At 46.5% G+C, this 26,780-nt stretch overlaps 1 protein-coding gene across 1 annotated transcript in view; it reads right to left on the reverse strand.

Moving 5' to 3' along the window:
* Positions 1-26,278, reverse strand: part of IL11RA (interleukin 11 receptor subunit alpha) — a 136,475-nt gene extending 110,197 nt beyond the window's left edge. The window contains exon 1 of the mRNA XM_056551473.1: positions 26,018-26,278. The gene's annotated coding sequence lies outside the window, so the exon portion shown is untranslated. The remainder of the gene's footprint in view (positions 1-26,017) is intronic.
* Positions 26,279-26,780: the final 502 nt, after the last annotated feature.

The raw sequence follows: 26,780 nt of genomic DNA on the forward strand, positions 1-26,780 counted from the left end.
TCTGTCCTCCTCCTCCTCCAGACTCCTCCTCCTCCTCCAGACTCCTCTGTCCTCCTCCTCTTCCAGACTCCTCTGTCCTCCTCCTCCTCCAGACTCCTCCTCCTCCTCCAGACTCCTCTGTCCTCCTCCTCCTCCAGACTCCTCCCCCTCCTCCAGACTCCTCTGTCCTCCTCCTCCTCCAGACTCCTCTGTCCTCCTCCTCCTCCAGACTCCTGTCCTCCTCCTCCTCCAGACTCCTCTGTCCTCCTTCTCCAGACTCCTCTGCCCTCCTCCTCCAGACTCCTCTGTCCTCCTCCTCCTCCAGACTCCTCTGCCCTCCTCCTCCAGACTCCTCTGTCCTCCTCCTCTTCCAGACTCCTCTGTCCTCCTCCTCCAGACTCCTCCTCCTCCTCCAGACTCCTCTGTCCTCCTCCTCCTCCTCCTCCAAACTCCTCCTCCTCCTCCAGACTCCTCTGTCCTCCTCCTCCAGACTCCTCCTCCTCCTCCTCCAGACTCCTCTGTCCTCCTCCTCTTCCAGACTCCTCCTCCTCCAGACTCCTCCGTCCTCCTCCTCCTCCTCCAGACTCCTCTGTCCTCCTCCTCCTCCAGACTCCTCTGTCCTCCTCCTCCTCCAGACTCCTCTGTCCTCCTCCTCCAGACTCCTCTGCCCTCCTCCTCCAGACTCCTCTGTCCTCCTCCTCCTCCAGACTCCTCTGCCCTCCTCCTCCAGACTCCTCTGTCCTCCTCCTCCTCCAGACTCCTCTGCCCTCCTCCTCCAGACTCCTCTGTCCTCCTCCTCCTCCAGACTCCTCTGCCCTCCTCCTCCAGACTCCTCTGTCCTCCTCCTCTTCCAGACTCCTCTGTCCTCCTCCTCCTCCAGACTCCTCCTCCTCCTCCAGACTCCTCTGTCCTCCTCCTCTTCCAGACTCCTCTGTCCTCCTCCTCCTCCTCCAGACTCCTCCGTCCTCCTCCTCCTCCTCCAGACTCCTCTGTCCTCCTCCTCCAGACTCCTCTGACCTCCTCCTCCTCCTCCTCCAGACTCCTCTGTCCTCCTCCTCCAGACTCCTCTGCCCTCCTCCTCCAGACTCCTCTGTCCTCCTCCTCCTCCAGACTCCTCTGCCCTCCTCCTCCAGACTCCTCTGTCCTCCTCCTCCTCCAGACTCCTCTGCCCTCCTCCTCCAGACTCCTCTGTCCTCCTCCTCCTCCAGACTCCTCTGCCCTCCTCCTCCAGACTCCTCTGTCCTCCTCCTCTTCCAGACTCCTCTGTCCTCCTCCTCCTCCAGACTCCTCCTCCTCCTCCAGACTCCTCTGTCCTCCTCCTCCTCCAGACTCCTCCTCCTCCTCCAGACTCCTCTGTCCTCCTCCTCCTCCTCCAGACTCCTCTGTCCTCCTCCTCCAGACTCCTCCTCCTCCTCCAGACTCCTCTGTCCTCCTCCTCCTCCAGACTCCTCCTCCTCCTCCAGACTCCTCTGTCCTCCTCGTCCTCCTCCAGACTCCTCTGTCCTCCTCCTCCTCCTCCAGACTCCTCTGTCCTCCTCCTCCAGACTCCTCCTCCTCCTCCAGACTCCTCTGTCCTCCTCCTCCTCCTCCACACTCCTCTGTTCTCCTCCTCCAGGTTCCTCTGTCCTCCTCCTCCTCCAGACCCCTCTGTCCTCCTCCTCCTCCTCCAGACTCCTCTGTCCTCCTCCTCCTCCTCCAGACCCCTCTGTCCTCCTCCTCCTCCTCCAGACTCCTCTGTCCTCCTCCTCCTCCTCCACACTCCTCTGTTCTCCTCCTCCAGGTTCCTCTGTCCTCCTCCTCCTCCACACTCCTCTGTTCTCCTCCTCCAGACTCCTCTGTCCTCCTCCTCCACACTCCTCTGTCCTCCTCCTCCACACTCCTCTGTCCTCCTCCTCCACACTCCTCTGTTCTCCTCCTCCAGGTTCCTCTGTCCTCCTCCTCCTCCAGACCCCTCTGTCCTCCTCCTCCTCCTCCAGACTCCTCCGTCCTCCTCCTCCTCCTCCAGACTCCTCCGTCCTCCTCCTCCTCCTCCAGACCCCTCTGTCCTCCTCCTCCACACTCCTCTGTCCTCCTCCTCCACACTCCTCTGTTCTCCTCCTCCAGGTTCCTCTGTCCTCCTCCTCCTCCAGACCCCTCTGTCCTCCTCCTCCTCCTCCAGACTCCTCCGTCCTCCTCCTCCTCCTCCAGACTCCTCTGTCCTCCTCCTCCTCCTCCAGACCCCTCTGTCCTCCTCCTCCTCCTCCAGACTCCTCTGTCCTCCTCCTCCTCCAGACTCCTCTGTCCTCCTCCATTCATGTCTTGTCCTTCTGTCCCTCACGCCATCTTTCGGGAGGTCTCCTCACACATAGGATTGGTCTATAGTCGCCCCTTATATCATTATTCAGTCATCATCATCAATAGGTGAATTGTATCTGTGATCGATTTCTCTTCACTGTCTACGAATAAGATCCCACCTGCTGCTCCACAAATATCCCCTCCCCCCCTCCATGGTGAAATCTGCCGAGCCGCAGACTGGTGTACCGGTGACTCTCCGGCCATTCCACAGGTAATGCTCCACCTGTGCGTCCTAATCCGTCCTGAAAACAGACTCGGGGTTTGGTGAACTTCCCGACAAAACGAAAGCGCCAAGTGTCTCTTCTGACCCCAGTGACCTCTGTCCATGATGGGGGCGTCTAATGCTGACTGGGGTTTAGGGATCATAGATGAAGAACCCACTATGGCAGTGTTTCCCAACCAGGGTGCCTCCAGCTGTTGCAAAACTACAACTCCCAGCATGACCAGACAGCCAACAGCTGTCCGGGCATGCTGGGAGTTGTAGTTTTGCAACTGCAGGAGGCACCCCTGGTTGGGAAACGCTGACCTATACTATATACTACTATATAGGCCAACATGCTGGGAGTTGTAGTTTTGCAACAGCTGGAGGCACCCTGGTTGGGAAACGCTGACCTATACTATATACTACTATATAGGCCAACATGCTGGGAGTTGTAGTTTTGCAACAGCTGGAGGCACCCCTGGTTGGGAAACACTGACCTATACTATATACTACTATATAGGCCAACATGCTGAGAGTTGTAGTTTTGCAACAGCTGGAGGCACCCCTGGTTGGGAAACACTGACCTATACTATATACCACTATATAGGCCAACATGCTGGGAGTTTTAGTTTTGCAACAGCTGGAGGCACCCTGGTTGGGAAACACTGACCTATACTATATACTGCTATATAGTCCCAACATGCTGGGAGTTGTAGTTTTGCAACAGCTGGAGGCGCTCTGGTTGGGAACCACTGACCTATACTATATACTACTATATAGTCCAACATGCTGGGATTTGTAGTTTTGCAACAGCTGGAGGCAACCTGGTTGGGAAACACTGACCTATACTATATACTACTATATAGGCCAACATGCTGGGAGTTGTAGTTTTGCAACAGCTGGAGGCACCCTGGTTGGGAAACACTGACCTATACTATATACTGCTCTATAGTCCAACATGCTGGGAGTTGTAGTTTTGCAACAGCTGGAGGCACCCTAGTTGGGAAACACTGACCTATACTATATACTGCTCTATAGTCCAACATGCTGGGAGTTGTAGTTTTGCAACAGCTGGAGGCACTCTAGTTGGGAACCACTGACCTATACTATATACTACTATATAGTCCAACAAACTGGAGTTGTAGTTTTGCAACAGCTGGAGGCGCCCCTGATTGGGAAACACTGACCTATACTATATACTACTATATAGTCCAACATGCTGGAGTTGTAGTTTTGCAACAGCTGGAGGCGCCCCTGATTGGGAAACACTGACCTATACTATATAGTCCAACATGCTGGGATTTGTAGTTTTGCAACAGCTGGAGGCACCCTAGTTGGGAAACAATGGAAAAGAAGGGACCCCAACATGTGCAGAGCCAATAAATAGGGAACAATGCAGAAGTCGTCCATCCAATTATTGGGTAGACATAGACCTGGGACCCCGGGGGCCGGTAAGGTGCCATGTATTTGGCCCCCAGGGTCTTGGTTACTATGAGGGACCTCATCCAGCTCCCAGTCATGTTACTACAACTATTTATATAAATGCCCAAATAACAGCGGACGTGACACAAGATGGAAGAACAATGTCGGCCATAGCCGGACCACCCTTCCTCCCATCAATCATCACCTGACATACGGAGTAAGAATAGTCGACGACCAGTTTCCTCTTTCTTTTCCATTATTTGTCACCTGGGAGGACGGTGATATTTATAATGTCAGATGATGCATTATACTTCCTAAACTCGTGGTGTGTACCCAGCCCCCCTGCCGTGTATGTGGATCCGCCAATGAATTCCACGTCTGACAGATTTACGGTCCCGTAAAAACCTCCTGTCAATCTGCTCCGGGGACAACGTGAAACTGCTGTGATAAAGGGACAAGACCACAGGGGGCTCTGCAAGTGGTAACAGCTGTGTGTACGGGGGGAGGAGGTAGCGAGAGGGGGATAAAGGGTTTGAAAACCCAGGACATGACCCGCCATTGGAACACCCAAGGATATATACCTGATTTATGACCAGACTTACATGACCGCCATGTTGAAAGGGGTATTCCACTGCCCCAGCAGTGCGGGGGTCACGACATCACGGCCACGCCCCTCATGAGGTCACACCCCCTCAATGCAAGTCTAAGGGAGGGGGCGTGACGTCTGTCACGCCCCCTCCCATAGACTTGAATTGAGGGGGGCGTGATGTGACGTCACGACCCCACGCAGCCCGTATCGAGCATTCGGAACTAAATGTCCCGGACACTGGGGCAGTTGAGAACCCCTTTAAACAAATCACTCAATACTGGTAATGTGGGGAGGGAGGGGGTTTTGTGGATTTTTTGGGGGGACAGCTGTAGAATATCTCCACCATAGTTTGTGATGCCTTTCCCAATTAGTTTCCAAATGAGCAAAAAAACCATAACTGAGCGCTCTACAATCGGTAACCTCTAATTCATATATCTAAAAAAAAAATAGATGAACCGAGAAAAGTCCTCGAAATCGTTCAATATTGTCTATAGTCATAAATTAAGAGTCCCAACTAATCATCTATTCTGACTGGTTATTAGAAACCTTATCTATACGAAGAATAACAAAAAAATTTTGACCCACGGAAACAATTCCCGTTCCTTTCTCGACGCATTTCCTCAAAATGTCAAAGGTTCATCAGGGGACAATAGACAGGATAATGTGAAACCACAAAAACAACGGGGTTATCATACAGTAATATATGAAGGATAACCCCAAAATTGTGTCGCCAAAAAATTATTCCTGTTCTGATGTGTCCCCCTGACAATGCCAAGGGTTCATCAGGGGACAATCGACAAGATAATGTGAAACCATATAACACAAAAACAATAGCTGTCATAGCATAATAGAGTGATATAAGCTATGACCATATAATACAAACAATAATACAAATAATGAGAAATAACAGCAAGCATGATCATGTGAACCCTCCCCCCCCCCCCCCCCCCCCCCCCCCCCCCCGGGGGAGAAATGCGTCGGGACAGGTGATGTTTGCATGGAATTTGTTTCTTACGGACAATTTTCAGGATTATCCCTAATAAATCCCTGTGTAATACCCCGATGTTTAATTAATCAGGATTAATGATTATTATTGTGACTCTAGATTTTTCCACTATAGAAAATATTGCGCAATTTTGAGAACATTTTTTTTTTATCTATAAAAAGTGGGGCAAAAAAGTATTTAGTCAGCCACCAATTGTACAAGTTCTCCCCCTTATAAAGATGAGGCTGTAATTTTTATCATAGGTTATAACCTCAACTATGAGAAAGAATGAAAAAAAATCTCTAAAATCCCATTGTCTGATTATTAAAGAATTTATCTGCAAATTATGGTGGAAAATAAGTATTTGGTCACCTACAAACAAGACCTGTAACTTCTTCTGTAAGAGTCTCCTCTGTCCTCCACTCGTTACCTGTATTAATGGCTCCTGATGTGAACTTGTTATCAGTATAAAAGACACCTGTCCACAACCTCAAACAGTCACAGTCCAAACTCCACTATGGCCAAGACCAAAGAGCTGGCGAAGGACACCAGAAACTAAATTGTAGTCCTGCACCAGGCTGGGAAGACTGAATCTGCAATAGGCAAGCAGCTTGGTGTGAAGAAATCAACTGTGGGAGCAATTATTAGAAAAGACATACAAGACCACTGATAATCTCTCTCCATCTGGGGCTCCACGCAAGATCTCACCCCGTGATGTCAAAATGATCACAAGAACGGTGAGAAAAAATCCCAGAACCACACGGGGGACCTAGTGAATGACCTGCAGAGAGCTGGGACCAAAGTAACAAAGGCTACCATCAGTAACACACTACACCGCCAGGGACTCAAATCATGTAGTGCCAGACGTGTCCCCCTGCTTAAGCCAGTACATGTCCGGGCCCGTCTGAAGTTTGCTAGAGAGCATTTGGATGATCCAGAAGAGGATTGGGAGAATGTCATATGGTCAGATGAAACCACAGTAGAACTTTTTGGTAAAAACTCAACTCGTCGTGTTTGGAGGAGGAAGAATGCTGAGTTGCATCCAAAGAACACTATACCTACTGTGAAGCATGGGGGCGGAAACATCATGCTTTGGGGCTGTTTTTCTGCTAAGGGACCAGGACGACTGATCCATGTAAAGGAAAGAATGAATTGGGCCATGTATTGTACTCCATCAGCAAGGGCATTGAAGATGAAATGTGGCTGGGTCTTTCAGCAGGACAATGATCCCAAACACACCGCCCGGGCAATGAAGGAGTGGCTTCGTAAGAAGCATTTCAAGGTCCTGGAGTGGCCTAGCCAGTCTCCAGATCTCAACCCCATAGAAAACCTTTGGAGGGAGTTGAAAGTCCGTATTGCCCGTGTTGCCTGTGTTGAGAGGAACTTTTCTTATTCACCAAATACTTATTTTCCACCATAATTTACAAATACATTCTTTAATAATCAGACAATGTGATTTTTTTGGATTTTTTCTCATTCTGTCTCTTATAGTTGAGGTTAAACCTATGATGATAATTACAGCCTCATCTTTATAAGGGGGAGAACTTGTACAATTGGGGGCTGACCAAATACTTTTTTGCCCCACTGTAGATGAATTAGGGTACGTTCATATGAGCAGATTTAGCCAACGGCTGTCCGGGCATGCTGGGAGTTGTAGTTTTGCAACATCTGGAGGTCCGCAGGTGTGAGACCACTGCTCTAAATGAAAACCGGGTGCAGCAGGGAGATCGCGGGGGTCCTGCCGCTTTGGATAGGGGATAAGATGCCTAGGGGCAGAGTACCCCTTTAAAGGGGTACTCCACTGGAAAACATATTTTTTTAAATCAACTGCTGCAAGAAAGTTAAACAGATTTGTAAATGACTTCTATTAAAAAATCTTCATCCTTCCAGTACTTATCAGCTGTTGTATGATCCACATGAAGTTCTTTTCTTTTTGAACTTCCTTTCTGTCTGATCACAGTGCTCTCTGCTGACACCTCTGTCCATATCAGGAACTGTCCAGAGCAGGAGAGGTTTTCTATGGGGATTTACTCCTACCCTGGACAGTTCCTGACATGGACAGAGGTGTCAGCAGGGAGCACTGTAGTCAGACAGAAAGGAAATTCAAAAAGAAAAGAACTTCCTGTGGGTCATACAGCAGCTGATAAGTACTGGAAGGATTAAAGGGGTTATCCAGAAAAAAAATTTTTTTTATATAAATATATCAACTGGCTCCAGAACGTTAAACAGATTTGTAAATTACTTCTATTAAAAAATCTTAATCCTTTCAGTACCTATGAGCTTCTGAAGTTAAGGTTGTTCTTTTCTGTCTAAGTGCTCTCTGATGACACGTGTCTCGGGAACCGTCCAGTTTAGAAGAGGTTTGCTATGGGGGATTTGTTTCTAAACTGGGCGTTTCCTGAGACACGTGTCATCAGAGAGCACTTAGACAGAAAAGAACAACCTTAACTTCAGAAGCTCATAAGTACTGAAAGGATTAAGATTTTTTAATAGAAGTAATTTACAAATCTGTTTAACTTTCTGGCACCAGTTGATTTAGAAACATTTTTTTTTCCAGTGGAGTACCCCTTTAAGGGTTAATATTGGAGTATTTCGTTGTGTGTATACAGAGCGCAGGTATGAGCGCGGCCCCAGACACAGTGTTTATAGTGATAAATCCCCTCCATATATCCAGCTCCGCATCTCTTCCATGTACGGGAAGGAATCCCGGGACCATATCTCCAAGTAAAGGCAAAAATGTCATCGCAACGTGTGAGACGGAGGTCAGAGGAGTCAACAAGGTGATCGCAACGCGTCCCCAGAGACACCTACAGATACCGGAGCAGGAACTCAATGGAACGTCCACAATTAATTCCCCTTTTCACGGTTCTTGGGAATTTCTGTTTTGCGACTTTCAGTTTCCCGAAATTGGTTGTTTATAAAATGGCGTCTTATAAACAGAGAACATCCGGTATATAACATTATCCACGACCAGCACAGGCAAATCACAGGATAATAACACTCGGGGTACAGGATGATAACACTCGGGGTACAGGATTATAGTACTTGGGGTACAGGATGATGACACTCGGGGTACAGGATGATAACACTCGGGGTACAGGATGATAACACTTGGGGTACAGGATGATAACACTCGGGGTACAGGATGATGACACTTGGGGTACAGGATGATAACACTTGGGGTACAGGATGATAACACTTGGGGTACAGGATGATAACACTCGGGGTACAGGATGATGACACTTGGGGTACAGGATGATAACACTCAGGGTACAGGATGATAACACTCGGGGTACAGGATGATGACACTCGGGGTACAGGATGATGACACTCGGGGTACAGGATGATAACACTCGGGGTACAGGATGATGACACTCGGGGTACAGGATGATAACACTCGGGGTACAGGATGACAACACTTGGGGTACAGGATGATAACACTTGGGGTACAGGATGATAACACTCGGGGTACAGGATGATAACACTCGGGGTACAGGATGATAACACTCGGGGTACAGGATGATGACACTTGGGGTACAGGATGATAACACTCGGGGTACAGGATGATAACACTCGGGGTACAGGATGATAGCACTCGGGGTACAGGATGATAACACTTGGGGTACAGGATAATAACACTCGGGGTACAGGATGATAACACTCGGGGTACAGGATGATAATACTTGGGGTACAGGATGATAACACTTGGGGTACAGGATGATAACACTTGGGGTACAGGATGATAACACTTGGGGTACAGGATGATAATACTTGGGGTACAGGATGATAACACTCGGAGTACAGGATGATAACACTCGGAGTACAGGATGATAACACTCGGGGTACAGGATGATAACACTCGGGGTACAGGATGATAACACTTGGGGTACAGGATGATGACACTCGGGGTACAGGATAATGACACTCGGGGTACAGGATGATAACACTCGGGGTACAGGATAATAACACTTGGGGTACAGGATAATGACACTCGGGGTACAGGATGATAACACTCGGGGTACAGGATAATAACACTCGGGGTACAGGATGATAACACTTGGGGTACAGGATAATGACACTCGGGGTACAGGATGATAACACTCGGGGTACAGGATAATAACACTCGGGGTACAGGATGATAACACTCGGGGTACAGGATGATAACACTCGGGGTACAGGATGATAACACTTGGGGTACAGGATGATAACACTCGGGGTACAGGATGATAACACTTGGGGTACAGGATGATAACACTCGGGGTACAGGATGATAACACTTGGGGTACAGGATGATGACACTTGGGGTACAGGATAATAACACTCGGGGTACAGGATGATAACACTCGGGGTACAGGATGATAACACTTGGGGTACAGGATAATAACACTTGGGGTACAGGATGATAACACTTGGGGTACAGGATGATAACACTTGGGGTACAGGATGATAACACTCGGGGTACAGGATGATAACACTGGGGGTACAGGATAATAACACTCGGGGTACAGGATGATAACACTCGGGGTACAGGATGATAACACTCGGGGTACAGGATGATAACACTCGGGGTACAGGATGATAACACTTGGGGTACAGGATGATAACACTCAGGGTACAGGATGATAACACTCGGGGTACAGGATGATGACACTTGGGGTACAGGATGATAACACTCGGGGTACAGGATGATAACACTCGGGGTACAGGATGATAACACTTGGGGTACAGGATAATAACACTCGGGGTACAGGATGATAACACTCGGGGTACAGGATGATAACACTTGGGGTACAGGATAATAACACTTGGGGTACAGGATGATAACACTCGGGGTACAGGATGATAACACTTGGGGTACAGGATAATAACACTTGGGGTTCAGGATGATAACACTTGGGGTACAGGATAATAACACTCGGGGTACAGGATGATAACACTCGGGGTACAGGATGATAACACTTGGGGTACAGGATGATAACACTCGGGGTACAGGATGATAACACTTGGGGTACAGGATGATGACACTCAGGGTACAGGATGATAACACTCGGGGTACAGGATGATAACACTCGGGGTACAGGATGATAACACTTGGGGTACAGGATGATAACACTTGGGGTACAGGATGATAACACTTGGGGTACAGGATGTTAACACTTGGGGTACAGGATGATAACACTTGGGGTACAGGGTGATAACACTCGGGGTACCGGTTCCTCTGTATCCTCCTGTATACAGTCGTTGCTGTATACATCTTTGTGACTTGTAGGTGACCCTGATTTTTCGGTGACCCTATGGAGCCCCCATCATCCTCCTCCCTGTAGACTGTGACAGACGGAGCATTAAAGGGGAAGTGACACATTCCATGGCGTCTCCCGGGGGCCCCCAGTTCTCCGGGCCCCTGTAATATATTCCACCGTGACTCATAGACATCAAGGAGAAAGTGAAAGGAGACGGTTAACCCCTTCACGTCTGGAAGCATTGTGCGCACTCCCTGACCTCGCCCCGGCATCTGTAAGCATCACTAATGGCGAATGGAAAACCGCGCCCTCCATGATACCGCACATTGCTCCATTATGTCCTCCCGGATTGGGGCCGTCCTTCATGGCCGTGATGGGGGCAACAAAAACCAATAAGTGTAGTTGAACTTTTGGCCTTCTTCCACCTTACTTTTAGCAAATAATGCGGCGCCCACATACAGATCCAAAAAGGTTAATCTAAGCTAGGGGCCCACAAAGGTTAATCTAAGCTAGGAACCCATAAAGGTTCATCTAAGCTAGGAGCCCATAAAGGTTCATCTAAGCTAGGGGCCCATAAAGGTTAATCTAAGCTAGGAACCCATAAAGGTTCATCTAAGCTAGGAGCCCATAAAGGTTCATCTAAGCTAGGGGCCCATAAAGGTTCATCTAAGCTAAGAGCCCATGAAGGTTCATCTAAGCTAGGAGCCCATAAAGGTTCATCTAAGCTAGGAGCCCATAAAGGTTCATCTAAGCTAGGGGCCCATATAAATTAATCTAAGCTAGTGGCCCATAAAGGTTCATCTAAGATGGGGGCCCATAAAGGTTCATCTAAGCTATGGGCCCATAAAGGTTCATCTAAGCTAGGGGCCCATAAAGGTTCATCTAAGCTATGGGCCCATAAAGGTTCATCTAAGCTATGGGCCCATCAAGGTTCATCTAAGCTATGGGCCCATAAAGGTTCATCTAAGCTAGGGGCCCATAAAGGTTCATCTAAGCTAGGAGCCCATAAAGGTTCATCTAAGCTAGGAGCCCATAAAGGTTCATCTAAGCTAGGGGCCCATATAGGTTAATCTAAGCTAGGGGCCCATATAGGTTCATGTAAGCTAGTGGCTCATATAAATTAATCTAAGCTAGTGGCCCATAAAGGTTCATCTAAGATGGGGCCCATCAAGGTTAATCTAAGCTATGGGCCCATAAAGGTTCATCTAAGCTAGGAGCCCATAAAGGTTCATCTAAGCTAGGAGCCCATAAAAGAACCAACCAACCAAAAACTTTTTTATTTTTTAATCAATTGGTGGCAGAAAGTTAAACAGATTTGTAAATTACTTTTATTAAAAAATCTTAATCCTTCCAGTACTTATCAGCTGCCGAATACTACAGAGGAAATTCTTTTCTTTTTGGAACACAGAGCTCTCTGCTGACATCACGAGCACAGTGCTCTCTGCTGACCTCTTTGTCCATTTTAAGAACTGTCCAGAGTAGGAGAAAATCCCCATAGCAAACATATGCTGCTGTGGACAGTTCCTAAAATGGACAAAGAGGTCAGCAGAGAGCAGTGTGTTCCAAAAAGAAAATAATTCCCTCTGTAGTATTCAGCAGCTGATAAGTACTGGAAGGATTAAGATTTTTTAATAGAAGTAATTTACAAATCTGTTTAACTTTCTGCCACCAATTGATAAAAAAAAAAAAAAGAGTTTTCCACCGGAGTACCCCTTTAATGTTCTGGCACCGGAGTACCCCTTTAATGTTCTGGCACCGGAGTACCCCTTTAATGTTCTGGCACCGGAGTACCCCTTTAACCCTTTACACACACGTGTTTATCCAGAGATCAGGAGCAGCGATAGCGGTGCGGTCAGACGATGGCGGTGCGGTCAGACGAAGGCGGTGGGTCAGACGATGGCGGTGCGGTCAGACGATGGTGGTGGGTCAGACGATGGCGGTGCGGTCAGACGATGGCGGTGCGGTCAGACGATGGCGGTGCGGTCAGACGATGGCGGTGCGGTCAGGCGATGGCGATGCGGTCAGACGATGGCGGTGGGGTCAGACGATGGCGGTGCGGTCAGACGATGGCGGTGGGGTCAGACGATGGCGGTGCGGTCAGACGATGGCGGTTTGGTCAGACGATGGCGGTTTGGTCAGACGATGGCGGTTTGGTCAGACGATGGCGGTGGGTCAGACGATGGCGGTGCGGTCAGACGATGGCGGTGCGGTCAGACGATGGCGGTGCGATCAGACGATGGCGGTGCGGTCAGACGATGGCGGTGCGGTCAGACGATGGCGGTGGGTCAGACGATGGCGGTGCGGTCAGACGATGGCGGTTTGGTCAGACGATGGCGGTGGGTCAGACGATGGCGGTGCGGTCAGACGATGGCGGTGCGGTCAGACGATGGCGGTGCGGTCAGACGATGGCGGTGGGTCAGACGATGGCGGTGCGGTCAGACGATGGCGGTTTGGTCAGACGATGGCGGTGGGTCAGACGATGGCGGTGCGGTCAGACGATGGCGGTGCGGTCAGACGATGGCGGTGCGGTCAGACAATGGCGGTGGGTCAGACGATGGCGGTGCGTTCAGACGATGGCGGTTTGGTCAGACGATGGCGGTGGGTCAGACGATGGCGGTGCGGTCAGACGATGGCGGTGCGGTCAGACGATGGCGGTGCGGTCAGACGATGGCGGTGCGGTCAGACGATGGCGGTGCGGTCAGACGATGGCGGTGGGTCAGACGATGGCGGTGCGGTCAGACGATGGCGGTTTGGTCAGACGATGGCGGTGGGTCAGACGATGGCGGTGCGGTCAGACGATGGCGGTGCGGTCAGACGATGGCGGTGCGGTCAGACGATGGCGGTGGGTCAGACGATGGCGGTGCGGTCAGACGATGGCGGTTTGGTCAGACGATGGCGGTGGGTCAGACGATGGCGGTGCGGTCAGACGATGGCGGTGCGGTCAGACGATGGCGGTGCGGTCAGACAATGGCGGTGGGTCAGACGATGGCGGTGCGTTCAGACGATGGCGGTTTGGTCAGACGATGGCGGTGGGTCAGACGATGGCGGTGCGTTCAGACGATGGCGGTTTGGTCAGACGATGGCGGTGGGTCAGACGATGGCGGTGCGGTCAGACGATGGCGGTGCGGTCAGACGATGGCGGTGCGGTCAGACGATGGCGGTGCGGTCAGACGATGGCGGTGCGGTCAGACGATGGCGGTGCGGTCAGACAATGGCGGTGCGGTCAGACGATGGCGGTGGGTCAGACGATGGCGGTGCAGTCAGACGATGGCGGTGGGTCAGACGATGGCGGTGCAGTCAGACGATGGCGGTGGGTCAGACGATGGCGGTGGGTCAGACGATGGCGGTGGGTCAGACGATGGCGGACCGGTCAGACGATGGCGGTGCGGTCAGACGATGGCGGTGCGGTCAGACGATGGCGTCACGTGCTGCGCCGGGAGATCTGCTTATTGTATCGGCTGGAAGAATCTGGAGAATGACATCTACTGTGTCCTATGGGGCACGAAGCCCAAATATGGTAGAACTACAACTCCCAGGAGGTCCTGAAGAGCTGAGGTGGAAGCGACCCCATAACCCAGTGTTTCCCAACCAGGGTGCCTCCAGCTGTTGCCAAACTACAACTCCCAGCATGTTGGACTATATAGTAGTATATAGTATAGGTCAGTGTTTCCCAACCAGAGCGTCTCCAGCTGTTGCCAAACTACAACTCCCAGCATGTTGGACTATATAGTAGTATATAGTATAGGTCAGTGTTTCCCAACCAGAGCGCCTCCAGCTGTTGCAAAACTACAACTCCCAGCATGTTGGACTATATAGTAGTATATAGTATAGGTCAGTGTTTCCCCACCAGAGCGCCTCCAGCTGTTGCAAAACTACAACTCCCAGCATGTTGGACTATATAGTAGTATATAGTATAGGTCAGTGTTTCCCAACCAGAGAGCCTCCAGCTGTTGCAAAACTACAACTCCCAGCATGTTGGACTATATAGTAGTATATAGTATAGGTCAGTGTTTCCCAACCTGGGGTGCCTCCAGCTGTTGCAAAACTACAACTCCCAGCATGTTGTACTATATAGTAGAATATAGTATAGATCAGTGTTACCCAACCAGAGTGCCTCCAGCTGTTGCCAAACTACAACTCCCAGCATGTTGGACTATTTAGTAGAATATAATATAGGTCAGTGTTTCCCAACCAGGGGTGCCTCCAGCTGTTGCACACTACAACTCCCAGCATGTTAGACTATTTAAGTAGTATATAGCAAGGTCAGTGTTTCCCAACCAGAGCGCCTCCAGCTGTTGCAAAACTACAACTCCCAGCATGCCAGGACAGTGTTTTGCAACAGCTGGAGGCACCCTGATTGAAAAACACTGCCATAACCAATTGTACTTTGTAATGACGCCATTCACTTTTCCACAATCTACAGCCAACCCGGAAAAATAGATATTTGTGGGGTTAAAGGGGTACTCCACTGGAAACTTTTTTTTTAAATAAACTTTTGCCATAAAGCTAAACAGATTTGTAAATTACTTCTATTAAAAAATCTTAATCCTTCCAGTACTTATCAGCTGCTGTTATGATCCACAGGAAGTTCTTTTCTTTTTGAATTTCCTTTCTGTCTGACCACAGTGCTCTCTGCTGACACCTCTGTGTCCATTTTAGGAACTGTCCAGCACCCAGCAATGGCGTTATGGGAGCGTCGATCAGTCACCGGAGGACAACCCTGCGCTCCCAGATGTCACTTTAAATGGCGCCGTGTGGCATTTAAAGGGTTAAATGACTGACCTCGCTGTGAACGCTGATGTCGGTCATTGACGGTAAGGTCAGCCACACCTAGTCTTATAGTGAGATAAGCTCCTAGCAACCAATCAGAGCTTTCGTTTTTAGCAGCGCAATGAGATAAAAGCTGAGCTGTGATTGGTTGCTCTGGGCTGAGCTGTGATTGGTTGCTCTGGGCTGAGCTGTGATTGGTTGCTATGGGCAACACAGAGAATGTTACTGTAAGACGGCGCCATAAAACCGGTCCAGAGGAAAAGTTACTGAGTTGCCCATAGCAACCAATCAGATCGCTTCTTTCATTTTTGAAAAGGCCTCTGAAAAATGAAAGCAGCGATCTGATTGGTTGCTATGGGCAACTCAGCAACTTTTCCTCTGGATCGGTTTTGATAAATCTCCCCCGATATACAGACACGTAAATACAGACTCATAGCTGTGGTCCTCCGTGTCGCCAATAGCAACCAATCACAGCGCAGCGGCCATTTTGTATTCTCTTTCTCAAACAATGAACGCTGCGCTGTGATTGGTTGCTATGGGCGACATGGAGGACCACAGCTATGAGTATGGCTGTCCGGGCATGCTGGGACTTGTAGTTGTAATACCTGGAGGTCTGCCGTTTGGAGTCCTTTGGTACAGAGATATGTAGGAAGATTCTCCTTGTCGCCCATAGCAACCAATCACAACACAGCGTCCATTTTGTATTCTGCTTGTGTACAATGAATGCTGCGCTGTGATTGGTTGCTATGGGTGACAAGAGAAGCCATTTTGTAGACAGTTCTATAAATGGGCCCCAATAGTTTTCTGCTGTCTGGGGCCCCAGTATCATGGTTCCCAGTTGGTCCATATGTCTCCCTGAGCCACCTCTTGCTGGGGCTTGTAGTTCTGCGCGGCCTGTGAGGCGTTCCCTGGCGGCGCAGTCATGGTTTGGCGAGTTATGAGGCGCAGCACAGTACACCGAGTCCTCGCTCACAAACACGTGGACAAACTTTCCAAATGTTTCCTGCATTCCCCGGGACTATTAAATCTAAAAGCGGCTGCGACTGACACGTTTTTCCAGGATTCCTCTCTCGGTCAGGGCCGGAAAGTCCTAAATATTTAGAGGGAGCCTGGGAAACTGTGTCAGCTTTGGGGAGGGGGTCCGACTTTATGGGCCCCGTGTGGCCCTGAGCACCGGCAGCCATTAGGCCTAGAGATCACCATCAATCTGTCAGGTGGCAAAGGACCGAAGCCAGAGGGTCTCCATTCATGGATCCGAAACCGCTGCGCGCCAAAGATCTAGAGAGATACCAGAGGGGAGGACAGGGCCCAGGAGCTGCAGGAGACGATGAGAGTTGTAGTACGGAAAAATACCGGCCATGCTAATTTGCATAATTAATTATATATGCGTGACATCACAGGATGCACGTATACGGGGGAAATGTTGTCTTATTCTAACCCCTATAACCTTTTTATTTCTCCTTATGAGGGTCATTTTTTGCGCCGCAATCTGCAGTTTTTAGTATAGGTCAGTGTTTCCCAACCATGGGTGCCTCCAGCTGTTTTTTGTTTTGATGTGACTTTTTGATCGTTTTATTTATTTTTTATTCGGGAGTTGTAGTTAGTTACTAACTACAACACCCAGCATGTCCGGACACAGCCTGCGGCTCAGCAGCTCGCTGCAAACAAAAACTACAACTCCCAGCATGTTGGACTGTATAGTAGTATATAGTATAGGTCAGTGTTTCCCAACCAGAGGTGCCTCCAGCTGTTGCAAAACTACAACTCCCAGCATGTTGGACTATATAGTAGTATATAGTATAGGTCAGTGTTTCCCAACCAGGGGTGCCTCCAGCTGTTGCAAAACTACAACTCCCAGCATGTTGGACTATATAGTAGTGTATAGTATAGGTCAGTGTTTCTCAACAAGGGGTGCCTCCAGCTGTTGCAAAACTACAACTCCCCGCATGTTGGACTATATAGTAGTATATAGTATAGGTTAGTTTTTCCAAACCAGAGGTGCCTCCAGCTGTTGCAAAACTACAACTCCCAGCATGTTGGACTATATAGTAGTATATAGTATAGGTCAGTGTTTCCCAACTAGGGTGCCTCCAGCTGTTGTGAAACTACAACTCCCAGCATGCTGGACTATATAATAGTATAGGTCAGTGTTTCCCAACCAGAGGTGCCTCCAGCTGTTGTGAAACTAACAACTCCCAGCATGCTGGACTATATAGTAGTATATAATATAGATCAGTGTTTCCCAACCAGGGGTGCCTCCAGCTGTTGCAAAACTACAACTCCCAGCATGTTGGAATATATAGTAGTATTTAGTATAGGTCAGTGTTTCCCAACCAGGGGTGCCTCCAGCTGTTGCAAAACTACAATTCCCAGCATGTTGGACTATATAGTAGTATATAGTATAGGTCAGTGTTTCCCAACTAGGGGTGCCTCCAGCTGTTGCAAAACTACAACTCCCAGCATGTTGGACTATATAGTAGTATATAGTATAGGTCAGTGTTTCCCAACCAGGGTGCCTCCAGCTGTTGCAAAACTACAACTCCCAGCATGTTGGACTATATAGTAGTATATAGTATAGGTCAGTGTTTCCCAACTAGGGGTGCCTCCAGCTGTTGCAAAACTACAACTCCCAGCATGTTGGACTATATAGTAGTATATAGTATAGGTCAGTGTTTCCCAACCAGGGTGCCTCCAGCTGTTGCAAAACTACAACTCCCAGCATGTTGGACTATATAGTAGTATATAGTATAGGTCAGTGTTTCCCAACTAGGGGTGCCTCCAGCTGTTGCAAAACTACAACTCCCAGCATGTTGGACTATATAGTAGTATATAGTATAGGTCAGTGTTTCCCAACCAGAGCGCCTCCAGCTGTTGCAAAACTACAATTCCCAGCATGCCCGGACAGCCGTTGGATGTCCAGGCATGCTGGGAGTTGAAGTTTTGCAACAGCTGGAGGCACTCTAGTTGGGAAACACTGGTATAGGTTATGCTGCAACATTCCGGGATTTGGAGGATTGGTAGGATAAACACCGGCTGTGCCGGCCAGGTGTCCACCCTACTGGGGAGCCGCAGGTTGGTGGCCCTAAGCCGGAGCTTTCCAAACTTTCCATGTTGGTGACACCCTTTTTAGGCGGGCATAGGTTTGGTAACACACCCCACCACGTTGGGCACCCTATGACGTGTTACCAGTATTAGCATTACAACAATAGCTACCACCCCCACCAACACCATTTCATTCCCCCCTTTGATTACCCCCTGTGCCACTTCACCCCCTGTCCAAGCATGCTGGGAGTTGTAATTTTGCAACAGCTGGAGGTCCACAGTTTGGAGGCCACTGATCTGGGGGATGGTAGCTCAGTAAAGGGAGGCCGTCCGCTGGGTCACCTGTCCTATTCCATTTCCGATAAGTGTCCTTCTCCCATCTCCTTCCAGACAGGACATCAGGCGTCCAGGAGACAAGGTCAGCGCCAGGCCCCGGGCTCAACGGGCCTGATATTACATTTGTTGTATTTGTAAACAAAATCCGGAAATCTGAGGGAAATGAATTAAAAAAAGCCGAGGACAGAAGACGGAAATATAATAATAGAAGGTTATTATAGGTTGAATGTTCGCAACGATCAGTGACGGTGACTTAACTAGCATTCAGGTTGGTGATGGCCACTATTCCACCTTTGGGACCTGGACCTCTCCAGAGCCCTTATAGAAGGAGATGGTGGGCATTGAGGACTGGGTTGGGGACCTCTCTATTATAGAAGAAGATATTGGGCCATGAGGACTGGGTTGGGGACCTCTCTATTATAGAAGAAGATGATGGGTCATGAGGACTGGGTTGGGGACCTCTGTCTTATAAAAGAAGATGGTGGACCATGAGGACCTGGTTGGGGACCTCTGATTATAGAAGAAGATGGTGGGCAATAAGGACTGGGTTGGGGACCTCTACCATTTAGAAGATGGTGGGCCATGAGGACTGGGTTGGGGACCTCTGCTTTATAGAAGAAGATGGTGGGCCATGAGGACTGGGTTGGGGACCTCTGTCTTATAAAAGAAGATGGTGGACCATGACGACTGGGTTGGGGACCTCTGTCTTATAGAAGAAGATGGTGGGCCATGAGGACTGGGTTGGGGACCTCTGCATTATAGAAGAAGATGGTGGGCCATGAGGACTGAGTTGGGGACCTATGTCTTATAGAAGAAGATGGTGGGCTATTAGGACTGGGTTGGGGACCTCTGCATTATAGAAGAAGATGGTGGACCATGAGGACTGGGTTGGGGAGCTCTGTCTTATAGAAGAAGGGGTGACCTCCTCTAACAGAGTCTATGGGAATTATGGATTTAGCCAACCCAACAACACATCCATCACGCCCTCTTGGATGAGACCATAGACAAGCCTTCTGGAGACCCCTATCTTCCCCGAGGTGAGGGTCCCGGTGTATGCACCACCTTTCTTTTTCACAGTTACGTGTTCTTGGAAAATGTACAATTCACTACGGAAACTTCCTCCATCTGATTGATCCCAGTCTGACCATTAGATTATACTGGGTCATGTCTGGGCCGACAAGGAGCAGCCGGTGTAATACTTTTCCTATAGTGCCCCCCTCCCCCCTATAATAGGCTCCAGATATGACGCCAGGTCTGTTATACGAGACCCCAGTGATATAAACAAGTCTGAGAGTGCGAGGATCAGGAATAAAGCTGTAGAAACCTTCAAACCACAGAACCCGTCCTGACCACGACCAACACACACAGGTGCCCGGCTTGTTACGGCGTATCAGGTATTTCAGCCGCGCGACTACCGTGTGGTCTGTGCGAGCAACACTAAGTCCCGGCTGGTTTTCAGTCAATGTTTTATTCTATGCCAGCAAGCAGATATATTGAAAATGATTTGGGTTGCACAAAACCCTTGGATAATGTCCACAATGCCGATAGTGACCAGGATCTCCGCAGTCACTGACTGTCACGTCTTCACTGTTACACAAACGTCAACATATGTGACAGACATCAGAGGGGGGCCTCCGATCAAGCCCCCCAGCGTCTTATCCAACCTCACCATACACTGCCCTCTGCTGGAGGGGGCCCTCAGGCCTCCAATGAGAACAATGGCCGCCCCTCAATGCAGGTTAAAGGGGTACTCCGGTGGACATTTTTACTTTTTTTTTTTTAATCAACTGGTGCCAAAAATCAACTGGTAATTTGTAAATGACTTCTATTAAAAAATCTTAGTCCTTCCAGTACTTATTAGCTGCTGAACACTACTACTCCTTTTGGAACACAGAGCTTTCTGCTGACATCACGAGCACAGTGCTCTCTGCTGACATCACGAGCACAGTGCTCTCTGCTGACATCTCTGTCCATTTTAGGAACTGTCCAGAGCAGCATATGTTTTCCATGGGGATTTTATCCTACTCTGGACAGTTCTTAAAGGGGTGCTCTGGTGGAAAACTTTTTTTTTTAATCAACTGGTGCCAGAAAGTTAAACAGATTTGTAAAATTACTTCTATTAAAAATCTTAATCCTTCCAGTACTTATCAGCTGCTGAATACTACAATGGAAATTCTTTTCTTTTGGAACACAGAGCTCTCTGCTGACCACGAGCACAGTGCTCTCTGCTGACATCTCTGTCCATTGTAGGAACTGTCCAGAGCAGCATTTGTTTGCTATGATGATTTTCTCCTACTCTGGACAGTTCTTAAAATGGACAGAGATGTCAGCAGAGAGCACTGTGGTCATGATGTCAGCAGAGAGCTCTGTGTTCCAAAAAGAAAATATTTCCATTGTAGTATTCAGCAGCTAATAAGTACTGGAAGGATTAAGATTTTTTAATAGAAGCAATTTACAAATCTCTTTAACTTTCTGGCACCAGTTGATAATTTTTTTTTAAAGTTTTCCACCGGAGTACCCCTTTAAGTGGTTCTTCAATATCTACCATCAGAAGGGCCCCCATAATACACTAAGGCTGGAGTGGCCCCTTTCCTGGCAGTGACGTCTCCTGATCGGAGATGAAAGCCAATTCTCCTAATGACCTAAGACGTCCATAAATACAAGTGAATAATTGTTACTGCAGGGCGATCAATACGATTGGTTCATTCCGGGAAGAATCGGCCTCCCCCAAGGTCATTATAAAGGGGGTCTCTGGTTTGGGCGCATATTGGCCCAATTGACTTCGATGAAGCCTACCCATAGGTGTCACTAGAGAGCTCATTTGCATAGTAGAGATCAGGGACGCGCACACGTTGACAAGAAAGGGGGCTCCTGCCCTTTTGACACTGGGCAGTGGGGGCATCATTATGTGGGCAATTAAATGATTAATTATGAGAAGTGCCCTTTTTTCACTTCCGGCCCTGCCCCCCCAAATGTCTGTGCCTGTCCCTGGTAGAGACACCAGCTGGATCTCCACCCTCAGACAGGTAGGTCTTCTCTTCTCATTCTACCATATTGGAGATGCTGGAGGACAACAGCGCCCGCTAGAGGCATGGAGCAGTAATAGCGTTGACGCCATGACCTTCCCTTAGACTTCTATTGTACAGAACAGAAGAGTCACCTATTGACCTATGACTGGCAGATTTACGACCAGATACTGTTTATGGTTAGGGGGATGAATACTTAAAGGGGTACTCCGGTGGAAAAACTTATATTTTTTTTTTTAAATCAACTGGTGCCAGAAAGTTAAACAGATTTTAAATCACTTCTATTAAAAAATCTTAATCCTTCCAGTACTTTTTAGGGGCTGTATACTAAAGAGAAATCCAAAAAGAAATGTATTTCCTGTGATGTCCTGACCACAGTGCTCTCTGCTGTCCATTATAGGAACTGGAGAAAATCCCTTTAGCAAACATATGCTTCTCTGGACAGTTCCTAAAATGGACAGCAGAGGTCAGCAGAGAGCACTGTGGTCAGGACATCAGAGGAAATACATTTCTTTTTGGATTTCTCTTTAGTATACAGCCCCTAAAAAGTACTGGAAGGATTAAGATTTTTTAATAGAAGTGATTTACAAATCTGTTTAACTTTCTGGCACCAGTTGATTTAAAAAAAAAAAAATAGTTTTCCACAGAGTACCCCTTTAATCAGATTTGTAAATGACTTCTATTAGCCGGGGGGGGGGGGGGGGGGGGGGGGGTGTTAGCCGAGGAGCCAAGCACTATGGGTATTCTTCACCATGAGGGACCCTGTGCAGCTCCTGACATCTCCCCATGTAACCAAGTGTCCAAAATGTGGCCCAATATACCTGGAGAATTGTAGAATATACAATGTATACAGAAGTATAAGGAGAGATGATACAATGTATCCAGAACTTATATCAGCTGATAGAATGTATTCAGAACTTATTACTATCTATTATTATTAATGATACAATATATCCAGAACTATAAGAAGATATGATACAATGTGTTCAGAACTTATTACTATCTATTATTATTATTATTATTAATGATGCAATGTATCTAGAACTTATACCACATAATAGAATGTATTTAGAAGTTATTATTATCTATTATTATTATTATAATTAATGATACAATGTATCCAGAACTTACACCAGATGATAGAATGTATTCAGAACTTATTATTATCTATTGTTATTATTATTCTTATTATTATATCTATTATTATTATTATTATTATTATTATTAATAATGATATAATGTCTCCAGAACTTAAAGATGATACAACATATGCAGATAATAGAATGTATACAAAACTAGTAATAATAATAACAACAATAATAATAATAACAATAATAACAAAGAGAATGTATCCAAAATATAACAGATGACAATGTATTCAGAACTTAGTATTATTATTATGATCATCATATATTATCTGCATATATTGTATTGTCTGTTAAAAAAAATTCTGAATACATTGTATCATCTATAATAATAATAATAATAATAATAATAATACATGATACAATGTATCCAGAATGTATAATAGATTATACAAGATATGCAGATAATAGAATGTATCCAAAAGTTGTTATTAATAATAATAATAATGATACAATCTATCCACAGTTATCCTAGATGAAACAATGTATGCAGATAATAGAAAGTATCCAGAACTAGTACTAATAATAATAACAATAGAATGCATCCAGAACTAGTACTAATAATAATAACAATAGAATGTATCCAGAACTAGTACTAATAATAATAACAATAGAATGTATCCAGAACTAGTACTAATAATAATAACAATAGAATGTATCCAGAACTAGTACTAATAATAATAACAATAGAATGTATCCAGAACTAGTACTAATAATAATAACAATAGAATGTATCCAGAACTAGTACTAATAATAATAACAATAGAATGTATCCAGAACTAGTACTAATAATAATAACAATAGAATGTATCCAGAACTAGTACTAATAATAATAACAATAGAATGTATCCAGAACTAGTACTAATAATAATAACAATAGAATGTATCCAGAACCTATTATTATCATCATCATCATCTGCATACATTGTATGATCTGTTATAAATTGTAAATACATTGTACTATTAGTTTGCAATGTTTGCAGAACTTATAATAGATGATACATGGTATGCTGATAATAGACTGTATCCAAAGCTAGTAATAATAATATTAATAATAATTGATAGAATATATCAAGAAGTTATAATAGTAGACGATTCAATTTATCCAGAACTAATTTTTTTTAATTATTATTGATACAATGTTTTCAGAAGTTGCAACAGATGATACAATGCATCCAGAACTCATTTTAGAATCTAAATGATATGATGTATCCAAAACTCATTCTAGAATCTAGATGATATGATGTATCCAGAACTCATTCCAGATGATATGATGTAACCAGAACACATTATAGATGAAATTATGTATCCAGAACGCATTCTAGGTGATATGATTTATCCAGAACGCATTCTAGGTGATATGATTTATCCAGAACGCATTCTAGGTGATATGATTTATCCAGAACTCATTCTAGATGATATGAGGTAACAGAACTCATTTCTAGATGATATGATGTATCCAGAACTCATTCTAGAGGATATGATGTATCCAGAACTCATTCTAGAGGATATGATGTATCCAGAACACATTATAGATGATATGATGTATCCAGAACACATTATAGATGAAATTATGTATCCAGAACGCATTCTAGGTGATATGATTTATCCAGAACTCATTCTAGGTGATATGATGTATCCAGAACACATTCTAGATGATATGATGTATCCAGAACTCATTCTAGATGATATGATGTATCCAGAATTCATTCTAGATGATATGATGTATCCAGAACTCATTCTAGATGATATGGTGTATCCAGAACACATTATAGATGATATGATGTATCCAGAACACATTATAGATGATATGATGTATCCAGAACATATTCTAGGTGATATGATGTATCCAGAACACATTCTAGGTGATATGATGTATCCAGAACACATTCTAGATGATATGATGTATCCAGAACACATTATAGATGATATGATGTATCCAGAACATATTCTAGGTGATATGATGTATCCAGAACACATTCTAGATGATATGATGTATCCAGAACATATTCTAGGTGATATGATGTATCCAGAACACATTATAGATGATATGATGTATCCAGAACACATTCTAGGTGATATGATGTATCCAGAACTCATTCTAGATGATATGGTGTATCCAGAACACATTATAGATGATATGATGTATCCAGAACACATTATAGATGATATGATGTATCCAGAACATATTCTAGGTGATATGATGTATCCAGAACACATTCTAGGTGATATGATGTATCCAGAACACATTCTAGATGATATGATGTATCCAGAACACATTCTAGATGATATGATGTATCCAGAACATATTCTAGGTGATATGATGTATCCAGAACACATTCTAGATGATATGATGTATCCAGAACTCATTCTAGGTGATATGATGTATCCAGAACTCATTCTAGATGATATGGTGTATCCAGAACACATTATAGATGATATGATGTATCCAGAACACATTATAGATGATATGATGTATCCAGAACATATTCTAGGTGATATGATGTATCCAGAACATATTCTAGGTGATATGATGTATCCAGAACACATTCTAGGTGATATGATGTATCCAGAACACATTCTAGGTGATATGATGTATCCAGAACTCATTCTAGATGATATGATGTATATATGATGTATCCAGAACACATTATAGATGATATGATGTATCCAGAACTCATTCTAGATGATATAATGTATATATGATGTATCCAGAAGCTATAACAGTAGATGATACAGAGTATCCACAAGGTATACAGCACGTAGTAGAGGATATTATGTATACACAAGTGTTAGCACATATATTCAGAACCAGAACTTATCCTGGTGTCACGTGTGAAGAAGCCGATACATCTGATCACACAGCCGCATGTATGGCTATGGGGGTCTCTATGGGGGTCTCTATGGGGGTCTCTATGGGGGTCTCTATGGGGGTCTCTCCTCTCACCTTAGACTCCTCCGCTGATTTATCCGGCCAGAAGCTCCATGTTGTCCTCCCCCGGTGTCTGTCAGGGTCTCTGGTGCTCGGGGCCCCTCTCAGGGTCTTTCCGGTAATCCCGGGGGCTCCGGTCCGGTGCAGTCCCTCTGGTCCCCCCTGTACTGTGCGGGTGTTGTAGAGTCCGGTGTGTGCGGGGCCGGGGGGCTTCTTCCTGTACGGGAGGGGGTCAGGCCGGGGCCGAGTCACAGGGAGGAGGGGGGCACTGCTAGGAACACCGGACCCTTCCCCAACCCTGACTCACTGCACATTCCTCTCCTCCTCCTGACGGGATAAATCTGAGAGTGTCAGCCGGGACACCAACACAGTGTAAGAGACACCAACACAGTGTAAGAGACACCAACACAGTGTACAAGAGACACTCACATAGTGTAAGAGACACCAACACAGTGTAAGAGACACCAACACAGTGTAAGAGACACCAACACAGTGTAAGAGACACCAACACAGTGTAAGAGACACCAACACAGTGTAAGAGACACCAACACAGTGTAAGAGACACCAACACAGTGTAAGAGACACTCACATAGTGTACAAGAGACACCAACACAGTGTAAGAGACACTCACATAGTGTAAGAGACACCAACACAGTGTAAGAGACACCAACACAGTGTAAGAGACACCAACACAGTGTAAGAGACACTCACATAGTGTAAGAGACACCAACACAGTGTAAGAGACACCAACACAGTGTAAGAGACACTCACATAGTGT

Source organism: Hyla sarda, chromosome 1 (genome assembly GCF_029499605.1).
Source record: "Hyla sarda isolate aHylSar1 chromosome 1, aHylSar1.hap1, whole genome shotgun sequence".
Lineage (NCBI taxonomy): Eukaryota > Metazoa > Chordata > Amphibia > Anura > Hylidae > Hyla > Hyla sarda.